Source organism: Sapajus apella, unplaced genomic scaffold, assembly GCF_009761245.1.
Source record: "Sapajus apella isolate SASKATOON/1434 unplaced genomic scaffold, GSC_monkey_1.0 scaffold28, whole genome shotgun sequence".
Taxonomy (NCBI): Eukaryota; Metazoa; Chordata; class Mammalia; order Primates; family Cebidae; genus Sapajus; species Sapajus apella.
The window spans coordinates 4234246-4257570 of NW_022436968.1; the positions used below are offsets into that span (position 1 = coordinate 4234246).

Sequence of the window (23325 nt, forward strand, 5' to 3'; positions counted from 1 at the left end):
TGTTGATTCAACAAAAAAAAAAAAAAGGCTCAACTCTGGAAAGACTGAGTTTGCTCATTTTCGGGTAAGCATGTATCCTGGATCTGGTTATAGCAAATGTTAAAAACCAAAAAGCCAGCAAACGCCAGACCGCAAGAATGTTTCTCAATGACATTTACTTAGAGGCAAAGGAAAGCAGCTCTCTTTATTGTGACCTCATAATCAAAATAAAATGTATTAAGAGTGTAACCATACACAGCACAGAAAGAGACACATAGAATAACCAGATAAGTTAAGCCATCAAGGCACATTTGAACACGCTTTCTGTGTGATTACAATATGTAGTTAGCTACAAAATGGAACTGGCTACTTATAAAAACTCATCTAGTTAGGAAAGCAAAAAAAGTCTAAAGATTACAAATTAAAAAATCTACAACGTCAATTAGATTTTGTAAAACAAATTTAAAAATCTCAACAGTGAATCTTTGGGAGTGTCTTCATACTAAAGGTTTAAGAAAGTTTTGTAGAATAATAAAAATTCAGAAGCTTCCTCCAGCAGTTATCCACTAAAATAAAGTCTAATAAACTATGTAAACAAAGAGAGAGAGATTTATACATTTACATTGGGATTTCATGAATGTTTATTAGTTGAGAATTGATCAAACAAAAATAGCTAAGATGTTCCAAAAAAGACACGGATAATGTAAATTGAAAAGGCAAAACTACTTTGTCATTTTAAAAGAATTTTTAAAGAAAATAGCTAAACTGCTGTAGTAGGTTACTTCACCTACCTACACTGATTAGAATCAACAATCGTATTAGAATTTGGAAACATTTTCTATGTCAATTTTTAGTTTTTCTAATGTTGGAAGCATTACTGTTAAAATCAAAGGCACCATAATTCTTATATATCCCTAAATACATTCTGAAGTAGTCATGGAGAACAAAAGACAATACAAACCAACTCATAAGGCATGCCATAACTGATCATTTCAAGTCACAAATAAAATGTTTACTGAAATTTTTGTTTATAAAATTCACATTTATAAATGTTAACTAAATTTGAATAGTTCTGCTAATTTCCACATCCTCTACACGATACAGCAATTATTTCATATATTCATATAAGGAGACATATCTACAAATAACACCCCCACACAGTTTTTTCTCCTTGAATATAGCACACGTTACTAAACTATAAAGCTATAGAAAAATTAATTTTTAAAGTAACTGCCTTGACTATGTATTAAGCAATACAACAAACTTTCCCAAAGAAAGTTTTAGTAAGAAATAAAATATACAATAGTGAACTACTTTCTAAAAACCTGATAACTTCCTTCTATTAGTACTTTATCAAAAAAGGGGCTTTTAAAATACATTCTTATAAATCATTAACACTTAAAATTTACAGTTCTACCCTTATTGAGTTTGTTTCTCAATAGGTGGATAGAAAAACTAGAATTCTTTTTAAATGACAAAATTATAAGGCCCCTCTAGTTTAGAAATGAAAACTGCTTACCAACTTTTCTTCTCCATTGTTTTTTCCACTGATTTAACTAGCACTTTAGCCTTCAGTTCATATGAAAGAGAGAGACAAACATTCGTTGTGACAGGGAGAACACACTAAGTACAACAAATATTTTGCAAACAGATAAGAAGGGGAAAGTAGGTCAATATCCTGTGGCTAGGAAGAGGCGGCCTCAACTTCCATCCAGGGCTGTTTTATATGAGTTAATCATACAAAATTGATCGAGAGTCCATCATAGTTACATGCTGGACTCTCTTCTATTGACAAACTCCCACTCTGACCCATGCTCCTGGTATACACAAAGTAATACACACCAAAAGAAGAAAAATGAGAGACACATCTACTGCTTCTCATGCATGTGCAAACTAATTGAGGAAAGAATATTTAAGAGCAAGACAACCAATGCAATATGCTCACATAGGGCATGTGATTCACCTCAAAAGGAGGACTATAGGGATGAACATTTCTGTTTAGAGGTGGAGCTATGATCATGGTGCAGAAGAATCACAGGATAGCTGAAGAGATGAAAGAATAGGATGTGATTAAGTAGAAAAGAAGTGTAAAGCAAGAAATTTAAAAACATATTCAGAAGATGGTGGCTGCTCAGAATGGTAGCCAAGGACGGTTGGTATGGGGCCTGGTGAACAATGAAGCTGGGATGAAAGGTAATTCAAGGCTAGACTAGGAGTCAGACCTCAGGAGCTCATAGTTTTAGAGTGGTGGGAATGGGTGGGTGGGGAGAGAGAAGCATTTCACAGCCTAACCAGTGCATGTGTGCTGCAGTCGTTACTTATGTCAATGCATCAAGATGGCAACAAGTGAGACTGAGGGTCACTGGTGATGGTCCCATGGAAGAAAAAAGTGAGGACAGCCACTGCATACAGATGACAGGGAGCCACCAAAATGATTTGGAACACAACAGAGACAACAAATTTAAAGGAGGCTTAAGCAGAGGATGGGCAGTCTGAATTTGTTGGGAAAGTGACTAAATGCAGGGAGAAGGACTGCTCTGTACAGCTGTTCAGTTTGTGTACTGCATAAAAGTGGGCCAGCTAGGAGGGGAAATGATGACTAAAATAAAGTTGAGCTGCTGTGGGATTGTGTCTACCCCAAAGAGTGCCTTTTTCTCACTGCATACAGGCCCTATGCAAGATATTATACCAAGGAATTCACTTGGGACACCAATCTAGCAGTTGAGGAACAAGAATTAGGATAATGCTAATGGAAATGAAACAGGAGATATGCCAAGAGAAAACACAGATGAATCCATCATAAAAAGCGGGAAACTAATTTGATAGAGGGTGCAAAAGAAACAGGAGAGTTTAAGACTAAAGTAGAGGTTCTCTTATCCAAATGCATAAGGACTGAAATTTTGGTTGATTTTTTTAAAGTCAGTTAAATTTGAAAGTCATAAAAAAAATGATACATACCTAAACATCTCATTTTAAATGAAGCTCTACAAATATACAGTTATTGCTAATCTTTTGTTGTAGTGGCCTTTTGTTTGAGTATATGTCCGCCGTAGTAGCACTCAATGGTCTTTTTTTAATAAACCATCCTCAAGGCATCATCCTCTAAGTCCAATTTCTTTAAAGAATGGTGAGGCTCTACAGAGCCCTGGAAAGTGATGTGTGGTAGACTGCATTACCCTTTACAAATGCCCCATACCCCTTCTTTACACCCTGCCTTGCTGAATTTAGGCATACAGCCAATGAGAGCTTCAAAGCAGGTGTCCCCTCTGCCACAGGGACCAGCAATGTTCAAGAAGTCACTGCCCCATCAGTCTGAGAGTCCCCCCCGATCCACAATGGACACACAGTGTGAACATGGATTACTGCTTTGAGCCAGTAAGACTATCAAGTTTCACATAATCACAACTTAACCCACCAATCATGAATGACTGATAATATCAGTGAGAATACTTTTATTTTATGATCCCCCAAATTTTTTACTTATCTCAGCCACTCCTAAATTGGCTGCAGTCACTTATGGAAATTCATTCTTATCAGGTGATTTCCAAAGCATTCAAGTGAATTTTCACAGAAACAATTATTTTGGCACATGTTTAAAGTTATTATATTAAACTATAATAAGTACAACTGGTACGCACAGGTCTGGAAATTAACACAGTCAAGTCTGGAGAAGCATATGTCTCAATTGGTGGGAAAAGAAACTCGAGAACACACTACAGGGTAGCCCTCTGGCTTGGAGTATCAGTGTGTCTAAGGCATCAGCTGATCCACTTTACAGAGGAAAAGGGAACACCAACTAATCCAGCAAGTCTGGAAGTCAATAAAAGCTCATACTATTTTCTAAAGCTGGGAGTCTAGACAATTATAAGAATGTACAGTACTATCATATTACCAGGTTAAAAATCTGGTTGGTTTTTCAAAAGTATATCCAACTACCATATTTATTCTGACCCAAATATATAGTCATAAGTGTTTAAGTCATTTAGGAAAGCACAAAAATAACACTTCAAATCCACAACCAGACATAGAGTCAAGGGTACAAGGTCCCATGTCATTCTATAACCTGGCTCTTAAAGATAGAAAGAATAAACACAGAAATTACTATTAAAAATTAATTTGAGCTTCATGATTTAAAATTACATACTCTTTCAAATTGTCAGCACAGACAAATGTTTCTCTGAAAAGGAATTTCACTCTCTTAAAAAAAGCAAAGGCTCCCAGAAACATCTGGGTGTTTCTCCTCTAAGTAGCTAAATGGTAAATCCATTCATGACTTACACAGTTTTAGAAATCTAACATTCAGCCTCTTCAATAAAAATATTTTTTATATAAAAATGATATTGATATATTTCAATAGACTACTGAAACACTATGTAAAGACATATATTCCAGAAGCCCCAAAACAACCAACATTATGTAAACATATACATACTAGAAGCCCCAAACAGCCAAAGAGTTTAACACATACTTACAAGTCAACCCTGACCCCAATACCATGCATGTAAAGGCTCCTCACTCAGCACCAAACAGAATAACCTTAACTTCTATATAGTTTCAATTAAAAAAAAAAAAAAAAAAAAAAACCCTATCTGGAAAAAAAGACTGTAATATCATACCCTCCAAAATAATTCTGCCCCCAGGCTCTACAAGGATAGTTACCCACTCAGTCTTATTTTAACCAAGGTAAGCTCTTGAAAAGAACGGAAACCCTGGCTGTCCACATCCCACCCCCAGACACTCCTTATTTTCCTTAGTGCTTCTCCATCCTCTACTTGTCACAGAATGATGTTCCCCAGAGTTCTGTCCTCTGCCTTCCTCTCTTCTCACTCAACCCTCTAAGCAATCCTAACATTATCCACACCTTCTGCCACATGTAGCTGCCCATGATCCCTTCACCTGAACCCGAGGCCCTGGCTTTTCCCTAAGCTCTGGACCTTGCATTTCAACAGTCCCTGACTCTCCCTCACTGTCTGGATGCCCCACATTCCAAAATGAACCCCTCATCTCCAGCCCTGTCTATGTAAACCATTCCCAACAACACACAAACCAGAAACTAGGGAGTTATCCCAGACTCCAACTCTCCCTGCCCCACCAACCAAGTCACTCTATCCATTACCTGATGACATTGAAGTATTCACAGCAATCTTTGACCCAATCACCTGAATCTCAATCTCTACTGTCAGAAAATCACTCAAAATACAGAAAAGGTTAAATGTGCAAAAAGGCTCATTGCAGTATTATTCACAACAGCAAAGTGGCAGAAAGAACCCAAATGCCCCAAAATAAAGGGATGTTGCAGAAAACGATAGCACTCAATGGAATAATACATAATTATAAAATTTATTTCAAATACTATGTAGCAATATAGAAAATGTATGTACTCTATGATTATGATCATATTTTAAAACATTCACATAAAAAGCCTCGAAAGGAATATTCAGAAATGACCATAGTTGATACTTTAGACTGGTAGGCTCATGAGTGTCTTTTTAAACTCCATTTTACCATAGAATTCCTGCATCCCTTCAGCTGCTGTTCCACCTCCTGCTACATCTGTTGCAATACCAACTCAAACTCCCATAAAACAACGTTTCCCCCGAAATCCTATTATGCTTGTAGCCCTCGGCATGAGATCCTCAACATTGATTAATTCTTTTAAGAAATCCAACTGGACATATAAACAGGTGCACAACTGGGCTCCCAACATCTGCCGGGGTTATTAACTGTTCTAGTCAGAAAAGAAGATCACCATGCACAAGCTGCTGCCAAGGCAGCAACTGTAAAGCTGGAAGCTAAATCACAGAGTAGGTGAAGCTGACTATGAATCAAATGTCCAACCTGGCTCACTGCCTGCCAGGTAAGGAAGGGGCATTTCCTCCATCCAAGTTGCAGAAGACAGTCAGGTATTACATCCCAGAGTCCATGAGACACAAAACAGGTCACTTCGAATGGCTTAAATTAGTAAAAATTCCCTTTAAGATTTTACCTATACCTTTGTGTTGTTGTTTAAACTGGCGACAAGTGCCCAGTAGTAAGACTGGGCTGGCGGTTCCAGCATTATGTCTTCCATGCTCATGCCATACCCTTGGGATGCCTAGGTTAAACTCAACAACTTTATCCTCCTCCACAGTATTGGTGTGTATGAGATGAAGATACAAGGTCATGCCAACATCTTATAGCTCTGTGACAAAAGCTAACAAGCAGCTACAACCGCTGCCATTCTCAAAAAGGGCACATAGTCACACACCGCATCCATTTCGGTCAACAGACCACACACATAATGGTGATCCTGTAAGATTAAAATGCAGTTGAAAAATTCCTATTGCCTAGTAATGTCACAGAGCAATTACTTTGTTGTTTCATGAATTTAGTGTAGCCTAAGAGCACAGTGTTTATAAAGTCTACAGGGGTACACAGTAATGTCCTAGGTCCTCACATTCACCCACCACTCACTGACTCTCCCAGAGAAACTTCTAGTCCTGCAAGCTCTATTCACGGTAAGTGCCCTAGATGGGTATAACATTTTCTATCTTTTATACCATATCTTTACTATTCCTTTTCTTTGTTTAGCTACACAAATACTTAACTATTATGTTACAACTGCCTACAATATTCGGTACAATAACACAGTTTACAGGTTTGTAGGCCAGGAGCAATTGGCTATATTTGTGTGGGCTATACCTGTATACGTGTGTAGCAGGCTGTCTGTCCCATCTGAGTTGTATAAATCCACTTTGTGGTGTTTACACAATGACAGAATTGCCTAACAACACTCTTCACAGAATGCATACCCATCGTTAAGTGATAAACATATTGTTTCTAATTTTAAAAATTCCTATGATGTCTTCTCTTGAAAAACCAGTGCTAAGGTCCAGGTATACACATTCTATAAAACTAGATTTTACTGTAGTTGCCCCAGACTTCCTTAAAGCAGAAAAAGAACTATCATAAATATTTATGATATGTTCAAATTAGGCATTTGTCAGGGGAGATAAAAAAAAAAAAACTAAATTGTGGAATAAGGTATAGAAAGGCATCACCTTACTTCCCCTTATTTAAATGACCTCGACTAGATTTTAGACTCAACTATGCAGCATCAATTAATTAGCAATATTCCTCATGTAAACAGCTCTTCAGCTGATACCAGGTAACATTATTGTAACCCACTACCTTCTTTCAAATTTATGTCGGGACTATTTTTAAGGTACTTACAAAATACCACTGCTAAGAATAAATTCCTGTAGATAAACACACTTTGCAGGAAAGTCCATTTCTCCACCCACAATTACATAAAAAGAACAGCATGAAAGAAAAGCTGGAAAGCTCACTGAACTTTTCAGTGATTAAAATCATGGGCTTTTGAAGAAATTTGTCAGATTTGGCACAGTTTCTTTGTAAAAATGTATTTTAGTAATTTTCCAGAATTCTGTTCTTTCAATTTGGAAAAGTTCAAAACTTCTGACACAGACCAAAATGGTAGCAACACAGATAACCCTATGCAAAATAGGCGAAGAGGAAAAATTTAACTTCAACATCCCCTCAATCTTCCATTCCTTGCAGCCACCCAAGCTTCCAAGATTCCCGGTGCTTTTAGGAGGCCACAGACCCCCAGAGCTCATTAATTTGTCAGCAAATGAGTTAACTAATCAATTAATTCTAGGTGTAAGTAAGTAAAGGCAACTTCATTTAGATTTTTGAGAGTGAAAAGTTGCATTTATCTACTTACAATAAAAATAAAATTGATGCTTTATCTTGAATGCAATAAATGGGTGCCTCATTTCTGCATGACAGCAAGTAAAGCAGATGGATCAAAAGGAGGAATTTTCAAGGGGAAGGGGGAGGAAGAGGGGACCAAATGAGAGAGTGACAGATGGCAAGGGGCCACTAAGGGGGCACAGGAAGAAATAAAAAGGGAAAATAATGACAGAAAGAAAAACAACCATTCACAGATAAAGGGAATTCACCGGGAATAGCCCCATCTTCTAACTTTTAGGGATACTTCTGCTAAAGGCTTTTAAATATCGTTACTTAATTTCTGCAACTATAAGCATAAATGGGGGTACTTTACCTGTGAAGGTCCCCACAGCAGGCCCACCCCGGCTTCTCACTCTCTCCTGTCCTTTTTAGCAAACCACTTGGATACTGGCAGCTTGACTTTTCTTTCTTCAAACGATTTTATTACATTATTAGTACAAAGGTAACATAAGCAGATTGTAGAAGATTTAGAAAACAGAGAGTTAAAAGTAAAAGTCACCCCAATATACTACCCTAATGCAATCACCGTTAACATTTTTATTTCTTTTTTTGCCATATTTCTCTCTATATTTTCCAAAGGAGTCCCCCATATGAAATCCTAAATCATGTGCATTGCTACAATTCAAGCAGATTTAAATATCTGGTGTGGGGGAGGAGGAACCCCAGGAACGCATTTGCAGGAAAGACTGAATAGTAGTAACTAACATCTACCCCAAGTCATCTACCCCAAGTGGTTGCTCTGGGCCTAACACTGTTCCAGAGATTGCACGTGTATTGATTCATTTAATCCTTTCTATAACCCAAAGAAGGCAGCTCTGCAAAATTACCCACATTTTGCAGATGAGAAAAATGAGGCAGACACAGATTAAACTACAAGCCCAAGGTCACAGGGCTACTAAGCAGAAGAATCAAGTTTCAAAAACCAGTATTGTCTCCAGAAGCCAGCCCACAACCACTGCACCACACAGCTTTTCACTATAGAGAGGACTCATCTCAACATGAGCTCAGTCATGCCTGCCCCAGAGCAACACCTCAATGACCAAACAGAGCACGGATTCTAGGTGGAATGAGGTGTGTGGAACTCAGCTTGGATCCCACCCCACTACATGCCTGAGCCCTCTGTGTGTGTTTAAAAGACAGTGGAGGGAGAGCGGAGAAGGCTGAGACACTGGAAAAAACACAGAAGGCCCTGCTCACCACCCCTCCCAGGAAGAAGAGCAGTCTTCTTCTGACCTGACCTGACCTTGAAGCAAGGACCCAGTCTATTAGTGAAGAGCTCGGGAGGAAGTTCTGAGCAGGACAATATCCAGCAGCTGCTAGGACCCAATGGCAGCAGCACTGGCAGTATTCAAAATGCAGAGGGGGTTGGGGCATGGGCAGTGCCCCATTCAAGCCTCATCATGGAGGCAGCTCTCTGAATTCAAGTAGCTTCATTTCGCATGAGGAGGATATACTGACCAAAAATAAATATCTTCACTTTGTCATATAGTGTGTAAAACACTGTTTAATACCACTATTTTGATAATTACTAAGAATTTTTAATAACTTGATTTAAATCATCAGTCACTAAGATTCCCATCCTTGTATCATTCAGAGTAGAGTCTCACCCTGGGGCTTCTGAGTCTTTTTTTATTGCCTAAAAAGTTCTTCCATCCTCCTCATCCTCTAACACCAAATCATCCTTCAGGTAGCTGTGTGAATGTTTATTTCCTCAGACAGGCTCTCCCTGTACCCCAATCTAAATTCCCCTCTCTCTTCCTTTCTGTTTCTCACAGCCCTCCATCGTTTTCCTTCACAGTATCTATGCCAATGTGTGAATATGTATTTATCTGTGTCCATTGCCACAATGTCTCTTACCCTTCATATTCATGAGAGCAGAAACCACATCTGTTTTGTTCAACATTAAAAACTCAGTACAGGATGGGTGTGGTGGCTCTACCTATAATCCTATAATCCTAACACTTCAGGAGGCTGAGGAGGGAGGATCACTGGAGGCCAGGAGTTCAAGACCAGCCTGGACAACATAGCAAGACCCCGTCTCCACAAAATATTTAAAAATTAGTGGGATGAGGAGATGCCGCCTGTAGTCCTAGCTGCTTGGGAGGTGGAAGCAAAAGGATCACTTGTGCCCAGGAGTTTGATCCTGCAGTGAGCTAGATTGCACCACTGTACTCCAGCCTGAGCAATAAAGCAAGACCCTGTCTCTCAAATAAAAACACAGTACCTAGTACAGTGTCTGAAACATACTAGGCACCTAAACATTTGATGAGTTAATAAATGAATGCATTAAATAACTAGAAGTCACCCCTTCCTTACTTTTAAAAGTATTACATATAGTTTTTAAATTAGGCCAGGTGCAGTGGCTCACACCTGTAATCCCAGCACTTGGGAGACCAAAACAGGAGAACTGATTGAGGCCAGTAGCCTGGAACCAATGAGACATTATCTCTACAAAAAATTTAAAAATTAGTTGGGTATGGAGGCACACACCTACAGTCACAGTCCCAGTTACTTGGGAGGCTGAGGTAGGAGGCTCATTTGAGTCCAGGAGTTTGAGGCAGCACTGAGCTATGATCATGCCGCTGCATTCCAGCCTGTGCAACAGAGCCAGACCCTGCCTCTAAAAAGAAAAATAACTAAAGTGAATTATGACATTTTCAATAAAGGCTAAGTTATTTTGTGCTCTGTTAGAAAAGCCACCGAACTGCAGGCTCCCATAGCAAACACAGGTTTAGATGTGAACTTGATCAATCAAGAACTATTTTTAAACTATTTGTTTAAAAACAAATACAAAATCAATCTCTTTCTTGTATACCAGCAACACTAACCAGAAATGTACTCAATAATTCATTCAGATTGACCACAGAAAGCATGAAGCACCTTGGCACAAATCTAATAAAAGGTAGGTATGAAAGAGTTTTACACATAAAATGATAAAATTTCATTGAAGGACATAAAAGACCTATTAAAGAAGTTTATGAGGTTTGTGGATGGGAAGCTGTAAAGCCATAAAGACTTCAATTCTCCTTGAATTTCTATTTAAATGCAACACAATTCCAATAACACAAAATTAAAGAAAAAAGCCCCACAAGTGACAAGCTTGTTGAACATATGTGCAAACTAACCTGTGGGGGGAAACAGAGGAGAACGGGATGTGCACGTGATGCATCCAGTGATGCAAATATGGAAAATGGAAGTTCGTGGGAATTCCAATAATTTAACTATATGAGTGTGTAAGGTTACTTTCAAGATTTCGCTGTGATTCAAGTATTTTCTCTCTTAAGTTGTGAAACACTATTGTGAGTTCAGAAGAACAAGGGCATCCTGAGACTGGGAAAATTAACGGAGAAGATGGGCACAAAGCTGGGCAAGAAAGATGTGCCAATGTGATAGGGGAGAGGGGCTTCCAGGGTGAAGGAATGATTCAGAACAACAAGGCGAAAGCTCAAGACACAGTTGAGAGTGAACCAAGTACGGCTCACAAGGAATCCACATTCACACAGGAAGCCAGGCAGTGATGGAACCAAAAAAGGTACAATGAAGTGACTACGGCAGTGTAATCTACAAAATGATCCCCCGAAACGTGGTACAATGGTGAAATAAGTTGGGATATGTGAATACTATATCTTTCTCTTGGGAATTCACAGTACACAGTCACAAATGAAGGCCAGGAGAAGTTCTTCTCCAAAGAAACTTATTTGAAACACTGTTAAACCAACCCTTCTAACATGTACCTGGCCAAGGAACCCTTTTTACAGGAACATCTACCAACTTTATGGGTAGGATTTTTTTTTTTTTCCAGCTTACTAATTTTTTATGGAACAACCCACTTTGGGTAACACTACATTCCAGTAACTCAGCCTTTTAAAGGTCTGAACCAGAATGGGGGCTTGAGGATTTGCAAAGAAAGGGCAAAGATAGGGGGAACAATAAATCAGACATAGTGACTGACAGGAAGAATGTAAGGGTCACAGAAAATGGGGAAGTAGGCGATGTTCTAGAATCCAAAGTCAAGATGGTGATGAAAAGGCTATTAGCACAAACAGTGAAGTCAACAGGGAACCATCTATTAGGTAAGAGGTAATAAATTTGGATTTAGAGAAGTTTGGAGAGACAGATATCCCCCTAGAAAGAAAATAAGCAAGAGGTTAGGACTTGGAGTCAGTTTCTCAGATCTGTCCCTATTAACTTTAGGAGTTGAGCAGATCTCAAGTACAAATGAAGAGGTTACAATGGAGACCTTTAAGATCTTTTTCAATAACAACATTCTGCCACTCCAAAAATTGAAAAATTGAAATAAAAATACCAATATAATCAAGTTCTACCTTTAAAGAAAAGTGTGAAATGTGTCAATCTAGGATAAAAATAAACAATTCAAGATGAATTTCCGTAGGTGGATGAGAGGTTTTTAAGAGATCATGAAATTACATATACTGAGGAGACATCTACGAACCTTTATAAAGCTGACAACAAGAAGTCTAACTCTACTTTCCTCCCTGAATGTCACAGAATACCTGCAGAATACTAGGGCAGATAAGCCTTGAACCTGACCAATGTGGCAGTTCACATACTTTTATGAATAGCTCTCAGCACTTTGAAACTTTCCAGCAAGTGATAACTTTTTCCTAGATAGCTCACTGTATCAGGAGTAGCTCAAAACTGTGATCTACCTATTAGGACTGTAAGTCGATTACATGAGGACCACAAAAATAACAAGCCATGCAAACTGGCATAGGCCCAATGTCTATGAAAATTAAGTTTTTTGTAAAAGCATATAGACCGTGGGTCTAAAATGAATGAAACAGTGACCAATCACTCTGAAGCACTTATAAGGGAAAAAAATGATCAGCTAGGAATCTAGTATATTTGCAATCTAAACATCACAAATAGCATTTCAGGATCTAATACAGAATTTAAAGAGAAGCAGCAACGATGGAGGAGAAAGAAGGTGTACACTGGAAAATATAAGTGATTTTAAGGAATCTTGCTATCAACTTTCTTCGTGTATTTTTGTGGAGCTTTGTTGTTGTGGTTGCAGTGTAAAAATGCCTTCACGTAACTAGTGAAGATTAAGTAGGTAAATGATGTGTATACATGCTATAATGCCAATAACGAGTAATCTGTTCCACTGTTCTTTCAATTCAATTTTCCAAAAAATCTTTAAAGATATTGCATTCTTTTTTTTAAAAACCTGTAATGTACAATTCTGAACTACATTAATACATTTTCATTTTAACACAGCAAAATTAAGCCATCTGTGCAATCTTAAAGCATCTTGAGTCCAGGAAGAATTGGACTGAAAGTCCCCGGAAGGCAGAGATTTGGTTTCCTCTTAAGGTTCTCTAAGTTATCAAGGAAAGGCAGGCACCTTGCATTTTCAGAAACTTACCAGTTGCTTATCTGATAAGCAAAAGAAGAACGTCAATTTTTGCTTTTCTGCTATGTCTAAATCTGTCTGTCTTGAAAGAGTACAGATTGCACACCAACTCTCTTCCCGAGGCCCAGCTCTGCTCTGCAATGGCACCCACACCGCGGCATTCTCACACATCAAAGATCATGAGCTCCGAGGCTGGATGCCTGCTAGCAGGCAGACTGGAGACCAGAGATCAGAAAAACTCCTGAAACTCCCAGATGACAATCGATTCCTGAAGATTAAGACATGGCCAGTGGGGGCTAAGAAAGGGACAGGCTACTCAGTCTCTCACTGGCAGGCTGAATCTTGTCTCCCTCAGTTGGGGAAGGAGAATGACGCAGGACTGGGAAGCCAGAACACCCAGAAAAGGACAAACTGAGAAGCAGTTCAACCATTCTCCTAGCTCTGGACCAGCCAAGGACACCCGCAAGAACCCTGACTCCAGGTGACAAAGGAAACAAGCCAGGAAGGAGGCAGACAGTGGGGTGGGCTCTCCCTCTAACTCCTTAAAATGAACTCCTTAAAAGTAACCAAAGCATCAAAGTACTCACCCAAAGAATTAAAGTACTTGCCCAAAGCTTCACAGTACTCATTCAAAGCTGCACAGTACACTCTAACTGGTGGCATTTTGTTGTTCTGGGAAGCGAGTGGTCTTTGAGCCTTGATCTCTGGGCTAGTAACTCAATTCCCTCATCTACAAATATCTCCTACTAAATGATAGTGATGAGAAGGACATCAACCTACAGAAAGTACCCAGCATGAGGCCTATCACAAAGCAAGCACCCAATGCCTAATAAACAGTAGCATGAATAATATCCCAAAATGCAATATGAATGATTCATTCTTTGGAGACTTAGCATGTCTTGTCCACAAGAGCCTTTTAAAATGCAAATATGCCTGAAGTCTATTAACAGCCTGAGTGGGGGTGAACTGACAGTCATATTGAACACGGGATGCTGGCAGGTATGCGGAGAAGAGAGCAAGGACCTGCCATGCACCAGGGAAGACACTGCTATTCAAACCTTCTCCCATAGAATGGTAGTTTATATATCATTTTTGGACCTCAGTCAGGGTTCTGAACCCAAACCCTTTCACATCATTGGAGGTTGGAGGAAATAAAACCTAAGTCAGAGAAGAAGCTGGCACCTGTGTTCAGTTTTCTTCCACTCTCTCGCTTCTGTTTGCTCTCAGCTTCTGTCTCAAAAGCAAGTGTTCCCCTGGGCTTGATCACCACAGATGTCACAGCCATTTTCTTCATTTCACCAACATCCACTCTCGGGATGCATCCATCTGCCCTGCTATGACGTCTCTGAAGGCACAATGGATTTCCTTTCTTCCTTTTAAAATGTGTCTAATGCACTGCTTTGCATGACCTGTGTGCTTATTAAAATATGAAATGATGAAGAAGATGCTCAGAATGTCAAAGACCTACCAAATGCTGGGAAGCATCCTTCTTCCTCCTCTGCGCTGCTTATGGTAAGCTGGAAGGTGCTCACCTGTTGAAGCTTAGCAAACCATGTGTCTGCCTCCCCTCCAGAGGCAAACAGCTAAAACATCCAGTGGAGGAGAATTTCATAGCCTGAGGAGACTAAAGTTACTGTCACCTATACCAAAGAACTTGAAGATCCCAAATGGTGTCCTAGCTTGAATAAACAAGTAAAGGCAGAACTTCCAGTCTTCAAATTCTTATCTTAGAAACAAACAAAAACAATATTGACTTTTCCATTTGCCCAGGAGCATTCAGAGGAATCCACAAATCATCCATGATGCCAAGTGTTAAACTCCATTCTGCTCCTGTACTTGGTGTCAAGGTCTGGTACCACCTGCCCAGTGCCACTCTCCATGTCCCCCTAAGGACAGACACCACTGCTATTCCCTTTTCATGCAGATGCCTAAACTAGTTCACTTCCCCTGTGGGGAAGGGATGAGCACAAAAGTCATTCGGAATGTGTGTTCCCACAGAGCTCAGAAATCTGATGATCTCAGAGGATATTGTAAAGAAAGACCCTTGACACTTCCCTAAGGAAGAATGTCTTCTCTAAAAGGCAACTGCCAGGACAAAAAGCATGTGCTGGGAAAAATCTATGGCCTGCTGCTGCGAGTGTTTCCAATTCTGATGTCCTACTTCCTCTTTATAAGTACATTCCTTCCCTCCTTATTTCTCTTCTAAAAAGACACTCTGGCATTGGGTGTCAGTTAAGAAGCAAAGTGCAATGTTCTATTAAAGGCCATAAGATAAAAAGGGCTTAAAATGGATTTCAATAAACATAAAAACCTTGAGTGCAATAGATCTACTCTGTTCTATCATTTTTAAATGTTTGGAAGAAAGAACTTATTTTTAAATGTTGGTAGTCTAACTTTTTAAAAATAAAGTTTCACTCACTTACAGCTTATTCAAAAAGGCCATAACATACAGCTCTTTAGCAATACAGTTCTAAGAGTTGTAATGTCCTAACCTGGCCTTCCAAACCTAACTCAGTGGTTTTTGGAGCCATCTTCTACAATCATAGATGTGAAAGTAATTTGACATCTGCAAAGGGCTAATCAACTAGACAATCAAACTATTGTTATTCGTATTATTAGAAGTTATCATGCCTTACAGTGGATACCTAAAGAGTATGGACTTACAATGAGTTCAAATAGTACTTCCACCATTTACCAGTTCCTTACACAAGCACAGACGGTCCCCAATTTAAAATGGTTCAACTTAGGATTTTTTGACTCTACACTGGTGCAAAAATGGTAGGCATTCAATGGAAATTGTACTCAGAATTTTGAATTTTGATGTTTTCTGGGGCTAGCCATATGCAGTACGATACTCTATGGCTATGCTGAGCAGTGGCAGTGAGCCACAGCTCCCTGTCAGCCACATGATCACAAGGATAAACCACCAATACCCTACGGTGGACTGTATTGCCAGATGACTTTGCCCAACTGTAGGCTAATGCAAGCATTTGGGGCACATTTAAGGTTTGGTAGATTAGGTGTATTAAATGCACTTTCAACTTACAATATTTTCAACTTATGATGGGTTTATCAGAACATAACTGCATTGTAAATCTGGGAGCATCTGTACGGTGTAAGGGGCAAGTTACTTAACTCCTCCAGGCCTCAGTTTCCACTGGAAAATGGAGATAACACCCACTTTCTCAAGCTGTTGTGACGATGAATATAGCAATATATGTAAAACTCGTGGCATGTAATGAACACTTACTAAATGATAGCTATAATTATTGTTAGGCCAGTTAATTAAAATCCAAATATTCAGCTATTGAAAACAGTAGAAGGGAGGTAGAAGAGAAGACAATCTTACCCAAAGAAGGACAAATGCTAAAAACATGGGATGCTACGTGCTGAAGATCCCTTCTTAGCCAAACACCACCCACCCACCTCACCCCCACTTCTTCCCCACTGATGTCAGACCTTCCTCCTTGCTTTGCATAACTGTGCAGCAATCAGGGAAAGTTAGTCTAACTCTAGGCTTGACAAAGTAATGATTCATCCTGTGAAGGGAGTGCAGCCTGTTGCCAGCTTTATCACACAATCAGGCATCCACGGCCAGAGACCGGAGACCAGAGACCCGCCACTTAGGATTCCTCTGTCTGTCCACATCTCCAGGAGCAGCAATGTTCATATGCTTTACATTTTGTCAATGTATAGAACAATGAGTACTTGAGAGGAATTCAATTGTGTTGTATTTTATAAAACAATTCATAGCATATATGAAAAGTCCAAAATGGTAAGACAACAACAAAAAGTCTCCCTCCGTTAGCTGCCCTGGCGCAACGTTTTGCCAGGCAGTATGTTAGTTCTAATGACAAACAGCTTGACAGTTGGACACCATCCCATTTCAACTTCACATCATAATGGCTCCTGAGGACAAGTCACAGTGCTTTTCAGCCTGGCCTGAAAATCTGACCACATCCCCAACGACAAAGGCAAACCCTCAGCAGTAGCTCATTCAGCCCTTTTCCATTACCACGTAGTGGGCAGGAGACATTTTTTCCCCCACAGCAAGCTCCTAATTCGCCTTGTAAGGTTAAAAGGCTTTCAAACTTGGTTCACCTCAAAATAAATGGCCAAAGGGGTGATTTAATGGTGGACCCCCCAGCTGGTCAAAGAGGCAGCTCTGGGCCACTTCCCCACCCTGTCTGCAGCCAGACTACTACAACAGAATGTCTCCTAAATTACCACCACAGTGATTCTAATCTTCAGTCCGACTTTGGGAATCCTTCCACCAGTGTCCCATAGGCACAAACCATGAATGCCTGGAAATGTCAGCCTCCTCCCAAAACGGTTTTGCTTGGAATACCCCATTCAGAAAACACACATCATTCAATCCCCCACAGCTCCCTCCGAAGGTCAGCCAATCCTTTGGGATTCTCGATTCCAATCTAGGAAAGGGTCGCTTAACAAATGTCTGACATGCTACATTTAATTCCATCATCTCAAAAAAAAAAAAAAAAAAAAAAAAAAAACTATTCACCATAATGGAGTGTTTTCTTTCTTATTTCAGATGATCCTCACATAGAGAGTGAAAGCACAGAACACTTGAATGCCAGATCTCCTCAGTTCAAAACCCAACGCTGGTGTGTGTGGTGCGTTTTCTGGGACAGCCTGTAAAAGGGTTTTTCAATTGTGTTTCGTAATCTGATTCACTTATTTATAGCAATGTCTAATTTTCTGGTGGTTTCTCGCCTCAAACAGTCCTGGAAAAACTGTAACATACTAGAAAAAAAAATTCACGTCAAAATTGATTCTATAAAATTCGTCTCTTATTCATTCCAGCCAATATCCACTAGCTACACACACAGACCCAGAGGCACACACATACTCACAAATACCATAGTTCATAGCAAACTTTTTTCAAATCTAAAAAAAAAAAAAAAAAAAAAAAAAAAGGCTTCTTCCACTGTAACTAACAAGATTTGCTTTGAGCAAACTAACATTGGGAGCGCCAGAAACTCAAGAAGCACACAACTTGTTGCAGCAATAAACACAGGGCCGCAGCCTGAACAAAGCACTACAAATAAGCTCCAGAAACCCACAGGCCCTTGAACAAAATGTTGTGTGTTTGTAATTACCTATCCAGCGCGCTCTCATCACCCTCTCCCAACCTTCTCCCCAACCCTCTTCCCGGCCCCAGCACACTTCGGGGCTCCAGCCCCGCCCCCTTCCCCTTCCCTCTCTGGGACCGTGAATCAATCCCATCCCGGGCAGGAAACGAGACCCAGGGCAGCCCCCTCCGCTGCGGCGGAACAAAGGAGGCGAGCGCAGCTGCACGCGCAGGGAGGCCCACGGCGTCCCGGGCCCCTCCTCCCCCGCCGCCGCCTGGGCACACCGCACCTGAACCCCACTCCCCAGGACGCCCCATTGTTCTCCCTCCGCTTTCCTGCCCAGAGGAAGCCACACCGTGTCTTTCCAGGGGCCAGGAAACAGCTGTGGGCCAGAGGGATAGAGGGGCTGTGGGTGAACACGAGGGGCCGAGACTCGACTCTGCCCACAGGTACGAGAGGCATGGGGCAAAGCAAGAGCAACTTAGTTTACAAGCCCTTCTTCCCTCCTGCCGCCCCCGAAGCCACTGCAGAGTCACGACCACCCTCCGCGACCTCCAGCGTGCGCGGTTCCCGCAGCAGCACCGCCTCCCCCGAGAGAGCCGCAGAGCCCGCTGACCCGCGCCCGCGAAGTGCCACGGGGCCAGGGACCGTGGGCACAAAGGCGCGGGGCGAGCGCCTCGGGGGCCGCGGCCGGACGCAGCGGGAAGGGCAGGGGCGAGAGGGAAAGCGCTCGTGCTACCTCGCCGGGCGCTACCTCGCCGGGCGCCACTCCGCCTCCACGTCGTCCTCGCTCTCCGGCGGCGCTCCGGGACGCGGGCCCAGCCCGGGGCTGCGGGGCTCCCGCCGCGGCTGCTCGGCTCAGGCTGTCTCGCGGCTGCCGGCCGACTGCGCGCCCCTAGCTCCTGCACTGCCTCCACGCGCCGCGGCTGGGACTCCCGTGCGCACCCGGCAGCGGAGTGCTAGGCGGCGGCAGGAGGAGCCCGGCCACTCCCCTCTCTCCCGCTGGCGGAGGGGCCGGCCGAGGGGCGGGGGCAGCGACCTCGCTGACTGGGATTCGCCCCTCGGCGCGCGGGCCGGACCGGGAGCCACCGCCTCCTCCCAGCCGACTCACCTCCGGCCGCCCGGTGCCGGCTTCACAGCGCCCCCCGGTGAGCGCCGCTGCGGCCTCCGCGCCTGGAGGGTCTGCGGCCCGACCTTCCGCACCCGGGACGAGCCTGGATGGGACGAGGCTTGAGGGAAGGAGGGGCTACCGTCGCGGCCCCCACGGAACGCAGTCTTTTTTGCTTCCAGGTTCACTGACGTAAAATGAGAAATACAACGTTTGACAACTCGAAGCCAGCCTGGGGGCACATTCCGGCAAAAAGTGGGAGTAAGTCTCGATTTTTCCTCCTCCCCAAGATGAAAATGTTTGGATGCCAAGAATATCAGAAAATGTTAATTTCACAGAAAAAGAAAAAAATTACACTGAGTGATGTGGTGTGTCTTCGTTTACAAGGCTTTTAGTATCTATTACATTAATCTCAGATTGTGGAAAATAGACACTGGCCAATTCTTTATGTTATAGGTAAATGAAAGGTAATTTTAAAGCAATTTCAAATACCGATACGTACTTGAATAGAGTATGTTCACTGGCGCTGAGTAATGATCAATGATGGGGTATATTCTACAGGCATGTAGGGGCACCTATAGATGAATCAGGACACCCACCCACCCACCCACCCACCTTCTCACTCAGCCCGATTGCCTCATTAGAGAATTTAGAACAATCCTCTTGACCCAAGTCCTGGTTTCCTCATCCCCGCAAAGGGAAGGGTTCGCATTCAAACTTACTCACTGGGTGAGGTGAGGATTACTTGGCTGAGGCATTAAAAGCACTGTAGACACAGTAATTATTACTCATGGTTCTAACTACTTTATCCTGTAATGAAACAAATTGCCATAAATGGGCCAGGTTTAAATGGACTGACCTATATCTGGAAACTGTCACTAAAATGAGGTGAACCAAAGAATTCGCACCATATACAGTAACTGTTCCCACAGGCGCTGGGATTCGTCAGATGCCACTAGTAGAGTCTGGAAAGGTGGGACCTTCACAGACTGTATCTGCTGGGAACTATCCCATCATTCCAACCTTGATGTCACCATCGGCTTCACTTCAGATGTACAGGTAGTGTGATAATGGCCAAAGCTAACACATAAATTGGGTACCAAGGACCGTTCTTTGTTTAATCCTCACAAAAACCTGCGAGGTAAGCTTCTCTCATTATCCTTGTTTTATAGACCAGCAAAGCCAAGGACAGAGAGGTCTTCAGCAAATACATGGCTATGTTGGTTTGAAGACTACCATTAGAGAATGGACATTAATTGCCCTCCTTTTCAATATGGGCTGGACTTAGGGACTTGATTGTAACAAATAGAAGATAGCGGATGTGATGCTATGTGACATCTGAACATAGGTTATAAAAAGAGACAAAGTTTTCATCTGGCTCTTCCTTGGGACACTCCCCTTGGAACCGAGCTGCCATATTGTGAGGAAGCTCAAGCCACAGGGAAGGCCATGTGAGGGTGTTTGGGCTGATGGTGCCAGCTGAGGACCCAGTCTACTCCCAGTACAACTTGCCAGGCATGTGAGTTGGTGAGCTTTTGAAAGGACTCCTGCCACAGTCACTGACTGACCACGCTGCCCCAGAAACGTGAGTGATAACAATAATTATACAAGATTGTCATCAGGATGGTTGTTAGATAGCAGTATACATCTGGAACAGCGACAGAGCTGGAATTTGAACCTAGACAGCCTGACTCTACAGTCTTCACCACAGACTATCAAACATACTACCTCAGACCTTGATAACCTATCATAATGTTAACCCTGGAGACCCCAGCCTTTACAACAGACAACATATGAACCTGCTACCTGGTGACATGTGTTAGACTCATTTCTCCATTTTGCTTGCCTGATTTTAGGTTCCAAAGTGACTGGTTATGGCAGTTTGGCAGTTCACGGAACCTCTGACCTCTACTGTCTAGTTCAGCTTTTCAAATATAGCAGAAATGCAGATGATGGGTTCATGAATATAAGATGTAAACAAATTGAAGAGTGGGAGATTTCTATAAACTTTTGATCTTAGAAGGTGGCCAGGTTTTAGAAAAAGTAGGTTCGAGACAACTATGTGCTGAGTAGGTCTATTCAAAGAGATAGCTGCTAGAAGAAAAGTTTTGAAACTCCTGACTCAAGAAAGGGATAGGACACAGTTATGTCAGAACAACTCTACCTCTAGAAAGACCTAGCATAGCAGGGACAATTGAGACTTTCTCCCTGTTTTTAGCAAGTTCAAAAAAGAAAATAATAGAAACTGTAGAACTTATCCTAATGAACACTGAGAAACTGAAACAAGTTATCAGCCAAAAATATTTATAGAGAAAAATCATGCTTCTCTTTTAAAAATACTGTTTATCCAGTTTTCATAAATCTGAAAACCAGACTTCTGAAGACATACCATGTATGTCTTCATTTAAAATACTTTTACCTTCCTGGCCATTCTTTTCAAAAACCAATCAATCAGCACCTTTTGAAATTATAAAAGCAGATTAAAGTTGTTCTCACAATTGTCTAAAATAGATAATAGGCCAGGCACAGTGGCTCATGCCTGTAATCCCAGCACTTTGGGAGACCAAGGCAGGGGAATCCCAAGGTCAGGAGTTTAAGACCAGCCTGGCCAATATGGTAAAACCTCATCTCTATTAAAAATACAAAAATTAGCCAGGCATGGTGGTGCACTCCTGTAGTTCCAGCTACTTGGGAGGCTGAGGCAGAAGGATTACTTGAACCCAGGAGGTGGAGGTTGCAGTGAGCTGAGATCACACCACTTCACTCCAGCCTGGGCCACAGAGCGAGACTCCATCTCGGAAAAAAAAAAAAAAGATAACAAATCCATCAACTACAAAGACCTTTTTTACTTTCTCCGTCTATCTGGAGTAAACAGAAAGAAAGAAGAAGAAGTAGAAAACTATTACTGATATTTAGGGTGAAAAACATATATCATTAAATTACAAGAGTACAGTAGAAGAATACAAGAAGTGTGCTTTGCCTCAATGAAAACATGCAACAATTTAAATTAAGTGAAATCTTACCATCCTTGTTGAAAATATAGAAGGAAAAGCATATTCCTGTGTATCCCAGTAAGAGAATTACCTCTAAGCATGTAAGACTTATTTTTTCTTAGTTGGTTTTACTTGCGCCCTTTAAAGAAAGTTAAAAGGAGTTCAACATTGGGAAGAAGACTGACGAAAGAACCATATGACCTGCCTCTGCCTCATTTTGGTGTAGCAAACATAAATGTGGACTGGAAGTCATACTTTTAGATTTTCTTACTGGCCCTGTCTTCAACTAAGTTTACAGTTTTGGCCAGAAGCCCATACTGTCTGTCCTTAGGTATTTTACATCATGTTGAATATGTTAAAGACTCTCTATCTTTAAAATTCTCAGCCTTGCTGTGTATGGTGGCTCATGCCTATACTCCCAGCACTTTGGGAGGCCGAGGCAGGCAGATCACCTAAGGTCAGGAGTTCGAGACCAGTCTGGCCAACATGGTGAAACCCCATCTCTACTGAAAATACAAAAATTAGCTGGGCATGGTGGTGTGCACCTGTAATCCCAGCTACTCGGGAGGCTGAGGCAGGAGATTCGCTGAAACCTGGGAGGCAGAGGCTGCAGTGAGCCAAGATCATGCCACTGCACTCCAGCTTGGGCAACAGAGCAAGACTCCATCTCAAAAAATAAAATAAAATATTCTCAGTCTTTGTTTTTGCTGTATTTTCTCTGCACATCTACCTACCCAAACACTTAGTCTTCACCTACTTTACTTACCTTTTTTTTTGAAAAATAAAGACAGGATCTCGCTCTGTCACCCACGCTGGAGTGCAGTGGCACAATCATAGCTCACTGTCACCTTGAACTCCTGAACTCAAATAATCCTCCCACAATCCTAGTTCCTCAGCCTCCCAAGCAGCTAGGGGTACATGTGCATGCTACCACCCCCGACTAATTTCTTTGTATTTTTTATAAAGATGGGAGTCTCACTATTGTTGCCCAGGCTGGCCTTGAACTCCTGGCCTCCCAAA

At 41.7% G+C, this 23325-nt stretch overlaps 1 protein-coding gene across 13 annotated transcripts in view; it reads right to left on the reverse strand.

Annotated features, from left to right (window-relative positions):
- Nucleotides 1-19381, reverse strand: part of MYO1B (myosin IB) — a 186170-nt gene extending 166789 nt beyond the window's left edge. For 8 of the 13 annotated variants that reach the window (XM_032292597.1, XM_032292605.1, XM_032292601.1 and 5 more), the window contains exon 1: nt 1499-1885. The gene's annotated coding sequence lies outside the window, so the exon portion shown is untranslated. Of the gene's footprint in view, nt 1-1498; nt 1886-18231; nt 18310-18943; nt 19179-19315 lie in introns of those variants that run through there. The other 5 variants (XM_032292595.1, XM_032292594.1, XM_032292606.1 and 2 more) reach the window with 5 other exon arrangements.
- Nucleotides 19382-23325: the final 3944 nt, after the last annotated feature.